The sequence below is a fragment of the Camelina sativa genome, chromosome 6 (genome assembly GCF_000633955.1).
Source record: "Camelina sativa cultivar DH55 chromosome 6, Cs, whole genome shotgun sequence".
Taxonomy (NCBI): domain Eukaryota; kingdom Viridiplantae; phylum Streptophyta; class Magnoliopsida; order Brassicales; family Brassicaceae; genus Camelina; species Camelina sativa.
This window is the reverse complement of record NC_025690.1, coordinates 12,921,483-12,928,188: the sequence shown is the minus strand read 5'-3', so window position 1 is coordinate 12,928,188 and position 6,706 is coordinate 12,921,483. Positions and strand designations below refer to the sequence as shown.

The window sequence follows — 6,706 nt, the reverse complement described above, 5'->3', positions numbered from 1 at the left end:
GTTACACAAAATCTCTCGCAGGATACGACAATCAAAGTTTCTCTCTTGTTCTAGGCTAAGATACAAGAGAAACAAATAGAATTTTTCTTGTGTTTGTTTTGTGTTATCACAAGAGATTCACTCGACCTCTCTCTCTTCTCGTGATCTCTCCTCTGTTTTTATGCAACAAAACAGAGTGTATTTATATATATGTCCGACGGTTGTTTACGAATGTTTGCAACCATTCGTTTAATAACCACAAACCAAAAGTCACAATGGTTTATTAATATAACCGTTGATACACTTAAATTACCAACATCTCACGTCTCTTTTAAAAAATTTCGAGCATTCCGGTACACATTTTGTGGAGAGAGTTGTTTTCTTCAAGCGTCTTGCGTTCTTAAAGATGTATGTGGCAACTTCATCATGCTCATCTTCTCGTTGTCACTAGTATCTTATCCACACGAATGTCTCAAGATGGAACAACAAGCATTCCGGTACACATTTTGGTGGATTCCATTTCCGTTCGTACATATTTTTTTAGTCCACACGCAGTTATACCTGAGAAAAATGCAGTTTATGTCATCTAGCTCAACAAATTACCTAAAACTAGAGATGTGGAAACAAACAAAAAAGAGGTAGTTGACTAGTGAATTCGCTTAGGAGAACTAGCGAGCATGATCGAAAGCAGATCCTACCACTCTATTTCGTATGTAAGTAGCTCTAGAAAGACTAGTTTATCGAATATTTTACCAATAGGAACTTTAATCTGAGTACATTTACACAAAACAGGGTAACATTTAATACAGGAAACAGTGTTACTGTCTATTTAGCCCAATTGCAGAGAAAATAACCAGGCGAAAAATGTTACCTAAGGGCATGTCCAGTGGGCGTAACTCTATGAGTTGCTTTTATTAAAAAAATAATAATATGAAGAGAGAGAAGAGGAAAAGAGGAGAAGAGTTACTCAACAGAGAAACGGAAGAAACGGTACTAAGATAAAAAGTAACAGATGTAGCTAGTTTATTGATGAGTTTATTAAAAAAAATATAAAAAAAAAACAATTTCTTTAATAAAGAAATTTGTTGAGCAACGATCAGCGCTTCTTGCCGCTGGAGATGACCTTTGGTGACAAGTGTAATATAAGACGTTTGGCTGAAGTTAGAGATTCCAGGATGTTCTCATTGGCTATATTTGAAACGTCACTAGCTCTGGTGCTTTCTCAATCAGACAAGACTCAAGACCGTTAAGCCCGCTGATGTCCAAGTATTTCAAAGCAGGGGCATTTATCACATAGCCTCCATTTCCATAACCTCCTTGGTTAAGATCATTTAAGGTCAATCTCAGTAAGGATGGCACCGCAACAGTGAAAGTCGCCACATCCGCATTGCCAGATCTATGCGAACAGATTCTTCATCATTGAAGTGTACTTCGTGAAGGTACAGCTTTCGAAGGGACTTCAAACAAACCCAATAGCACACTTGAGTTTCAAGATTTCAAGTGTATCATTAAAGCTAAACATGAGAACGAATGATTATAGATACAAGGACAAGCATTGCTAACTTTAGATTTAATAAGGATAAATGCGCTACTGAATCTGGAATTAAGCAAAGAGATGCTGCAAAAGTTCAGTAAAAACGCAAGAAACAATGGTTTTACCTATAACCAAGTTTTGAACACTAGGCAAAACCTCAGAAATGCAGGTTGAGCACAAAGCTGTCAGCATATTTATGACAAAGTTCGTTGAAAGGATCAAAGATATAGATTGGGCCAAAAGAGAGAACATAAAATTTCTGATGAGTTTGATTTTCTCTAACTAAAACCGTAGACGGGCTCTAGCGCTAGATGTCTCCGGTTGCACAACCAAAGGAACAATAAGTAAAAAAATGCAGCAACCTATCAATGCAGAAACTGAGCATTACTTAAAACTTTGAGTTACTATTTCTGAAAGATGGAGGCACCTAAGCAAAAAGTGTGGTGGAACTCTACTGCCAATGCTTTATAAGAAAAACAAATGAAAACCACATAAATGAACATTGTTCAATAAGAAGACTATGTCAAACCTTTTCTTGAAAGTTTATTTCACTTTGAGCATCTAAAGAAGAAACTGAGTGGATAACGCCATCCAAAACAGATACATCACACTATTTTTGTAAAGATATCTATCCTTCAGATCTGAATCAGCTGTCCAAGTTAATTTGGGTGGAGCACACTGCATTATTTGTCTTCTCTTTCGGCTCCACACATGGCTTTTTCAGTGATTCCGCAAACAGCAACTTCTTGTACAAAGACATGTTGCTAAAGAACCCAATAGATTATAAGCAAAATGTGACATTGTGATAAACTCTTTGAATAACATGAGAACGAACAAGTAAAGATACAAGGAGATTCATTGCCAACTGTAGATGTAAGAAAGATAAATCCGCTACTAAATTTGAAAATTAGCAAAGACATGCTGGGAAAGAAAAAACGTATGAAACAATGGTCTTACGTATAACCAAGTTTGAAATGTTGCGCCAACAACTCAGAAAAAGCAGTTTGAGCACAAACCTGTCAGCATGCTCTTAAACAGACATCAGAATCAGATATAACAAGAAGGCCTTGAGAAGTGAGTTGAAAAGACCAAAGAAATAGATGGAGCCAAAAGAGAGGAACATACAATGCTGATATGAGTTTGATCTTCGCTATTAAAACCATAGACAATACTCCTTCGCCAGATGTTTCCAGTTTCGCAATCAAATGCACAATAGGTATAATGGCAGCAACCTATCAATGCAGAAAATGAGCAACATTTAAAACTTTGAGTTACTATTTCTGAAACATAGATGAACCTATGCAGAAGGTGTCAAATGTGGTGAAACTCTACTTCTTCTGATTTATAAGTAAAAAAAATGAACGCCACATACATCTCAATGAGCATAGTTTAATAAGAAGACCAGGTCAAAGAAATACGTGCCTTTGCTTGGAAGTTTATTTCACGGTGTCACCATCTAAAGAAGGCCATTGATATGTCACACCATTTTGAAAAGATATCTTTGGGATTTGAATCACGCCACAATTTCCAAAACAGAACAATCACAAACAATTTAGAGATTTCTTCCTTACGTAAACAACTTCCACCTGCCGAATCTTTTAGCTGCCACAACTTTTTTTGACGCTTAAGTGTGTATCTGGAGAAGGTGAAACCATGAATTAAATATTACAGCGTTATAAGAAGACAAATTGAAAATATTAATTAAGCCTTCGAAGTACCTATAGACAAAATCGGTTGCTCTCTAGATCTCTCTCTCCATATTGCAGAGGATAATGTGCGATAAGCGAGATTTACAAGCCTGACTATTATAAGTTGCCAGCAGCTGAGTCTTAGTCTGAATCTAATATGCTTTTGCTAGAAGAAAATACTCGTTTTTTATTAGATAAAAAGTAGTGTTACAAGAGCTGCAAGGAGCCTTATTAATATGCTCATCAGCCTGACCTTCTAGGGTCTTCTTTTACAAGAAAGGGAAATTAAAAATTCGCTAATTACAAAGAAAAACTAAGGAACTAAATCGAAAAGATCCTAAACTAAGAAGGACAAATCCTGCAAAACAGACATTAAAGGAAACTTAGTAATAATTCGGATTCAACACTTACCCTGTGACCGTTGAACAGATGTCTCCATGTGTGTCCTAGCTCCAGCCCTTCCTTGATCGTGATGGTGAATAACGTTAGTAGTTTCAAGGTGGCAATGAGTAGATCTTCATTTTGTCCCGATATGTTAATTACGATCTGAGTAACCGAACTTCTTAATTCTGTAATCTAAAAAGAAAAAGATCATTGATTTTGTCTTGATTCTTACAAATAGACCGCAGAATACTACATGAACATAAAGAGATAACTAGAAAACATAGATAAAATTCTAACCTGTTTATTGTCTGCATTGCTTGTTATATAGGATTTTGACCTTGTGCTGATTCTGTCCAAGCAAAGAACTTTCACAGCACTTAAGCAGCACAAGTCTATGTAGTCTGCAAGAAATATTTGATTTTTAGACATGTAACTGGTCAAATCATCTACTACTATGAAAATAGGAATTTGGATGAAGTCCATACAGTATTGCAGAAATAAGAATCATAGCTGCAACAACTGAGATTGGTTTTCTTGTAAATGATGATGAAACCCAGGAAGACCAGAATCTGTACTCTGCAACAATTTAGAGCAAAGTATCAACTTCCACAACACAATGCGTGGGAGGAAACAAGTATGACCACATACACACAAGCGAGAAAAGAGGTTATGTTAACAAAATCTTCGATTAGGAAAAGTGAACAATTGCTATTTGTAAATTATGGAATGTACTTGCCAAATCTTTTAACAAGGTCAGAGGCGAGACAATGCTCTTACCTCAGAAATCTGGGAAAGTGTGATACATTAGCATGTTGTCATCCTTCAATCTCTGCTGGGCCTACACAAAGGTTCTGTGGCAACGAAACATATCAGTAAATCAACTAAAGCATCTCATATCCTAAGGAGGGTAGAAGAAAGACTACTTCAGAGCATGTCCGAACCCTTTGAATCAATATATATCAGTAGTTTGAAATATCTCACCGCATAATATGTAAAGCTTCTGTAGCTATGTAGAGTTGTCCTTCGAGAGTTGGCCTTTTTTTGTTTTGCTGTTCTGATGAGTTAATAAGTTACAACCATTTTGTTATTTGAGAAAGCCCTAACGCTTACCTCTATCTCTAACCCTAGCCCTAATACTATCCTATAATCCTAATTCTAACATAACCCTAATACTAACTCTTATCGGCTATTTGACCGCCGACCCCCCAACCTTACCTGTGGAAGCCTATCACTAGGATCCGCTATATTTTCACCACCAACTAAAATACTCTTGAAGGAAGCTAAGAGTATGCTGATGATAATAAGAGCTAAGACCTGAAAACCTTTTGAGTTTTCGTAAAACAAAACATATGCGGCGGCTAAAAAGGCACCAGCAAGATCACAATCTTCGCTGATTCTGTAAAGAACCATAGCTATCACGATGTATAAATACACTATCGTGCAGAGAGTTATAGCGTTGAACCTGTTCGTTTCCTTCAACTCGTTGTCCAATGCTGTGAAAGCAAAAAGCACGAGCTGTCCTCCTATACCTTTCATGAAAGAGTAAAGGTTAGGGTAATTGTTTACAGTAACCTCATTGGTATCCACTGTTCTGTTCTCTGCATAAAGCAAGTGACATAGTAAGTAAAGACAAATGAGGATGCCAAGACAAATCAAATTCTCCAACGTAAACCCGTGTTGATGACATATATATATGAGGCTTAAACCGAATATGCCAAATGTAGCTATTGCTGCATATGCGAGTCCTATGCTGTTATTGCGAACCACTGTCCTTAACATAGCCAATCTTTCTTCATTTTTTACTTTAAATCCAGTATCAACCATTTGAGTTACAGGTCGGGGAAGCCTATTTGGAACCACTAAACCCTTACCTCCAAGTAAATAACACTTAAGTGCTGCCAATAACATGCTGACGAACAGAAGGGATAAGATGTCATAATCTTCTGCCTTTTCGTAGAATAGTTGAAAAGAAGCGGCTAAGAAACCTCCAGCGAGATCAAAATCATCGGTAAACTTGAACAAAATCATAGAAAATAAAAGGTAGAAATATACACTTAAGCACAAAGTTATTGCAGTAAACCTTTCCATATTTTTTAGTTCATTTTCTATGGCTGTAAAGAAAGCCATCACAAGTATCCCACCAGTAGCTGTAACGAAGGTATAGAGATTAGGGTAACCCACATTACCATTATATGCATCTGTATCCACGGTCCTGTTCAAAGCATAGATGAAGTTAATGAGTATGATGAAACATGTAATAGGGACTATGAGATCTGTTGGGCCCCAATCCAGGTTTGATGCATCAGTTGAATCTCTGAGGCTCACTGCAATCATGGCCAACGGAATTGTTATAGCATGTGCGAGTAAGAGGCTGCTATTGTGAACAGCTGTTCTGAAAACAGCCAGTCCGGTTTCAAGATTTCTTCTACATCCAGTATCAGCCATTGCAAAACTAAAGAAAGATGAGAAAACAAGTTAAGCTTTTTATAAAAAAAAAATTGAAACACAAATTAAGGTAGGATGAAGCAAGGGCAACTGAAGACTAAGCAATACAAAACTACTGACTGTGATTATACTTTATAGTTTAGTGAGGAAAACGAATATCAAGAGACGGTTCGTGAAGTAAGTAATTTGATGTACGAGGAGTTAGTTACCTGGGATTTCAAAAGCCGCCTACGAGAAAGGAAGAAGAATTGAGCCGATACAAAAAAAAAAGATGCAAAGTTTCAATCGAGTACTGCATAAAGAAGAGAAGAAAGGTAAGCAATAAGCATATATTTAGCAGTAAAAGCGAGCAGCGGGAAGTCAGAAAGTGGATGAACGTAGCGCGAGCAAATTTTTGGTTTCTTCTTTTTGTTTTTCTTTTCTTTGCAAAGGAGAATTTAATTCCTCATAAGAAACCACCCATTTTGATTTTTTCTTTTTTTTTTTTTTGAACTAACCCCCCATTTTGATTATGTAAAGGAAAACATATACACCTCCTACTAACTATAGTTAGTACTTTACAAAATACAAACATAAATACTTTCGTCAACCAAATATAATAATACACTATTTAATTAAAATGGTTATTTAATATAGATATGTTGTAAGCTGTTTTTTTTTTTTTTTTTTTTTTTTT

At 36.3% G+C, this 6,706-nt stretch overlaps 1 long non-coding RNA gene across 1 annotated transcript; it reads right to left on the bottom strand.

The window, feature by feature from the left end:
* LOC109133441 lies at positions 3,889-4,421 on the bottom strand. The gene is made up of 3 exons (XR_002038540.1): positions 4,363-4,421; positions 4,071-4,161; positions 3,889-3,986 (listed from the first exon to the last, which is right to left on the bottom strand). It is a non-coding gene; the product is annotated as an uncharacterized LOC109133441 (long non-coding RNA).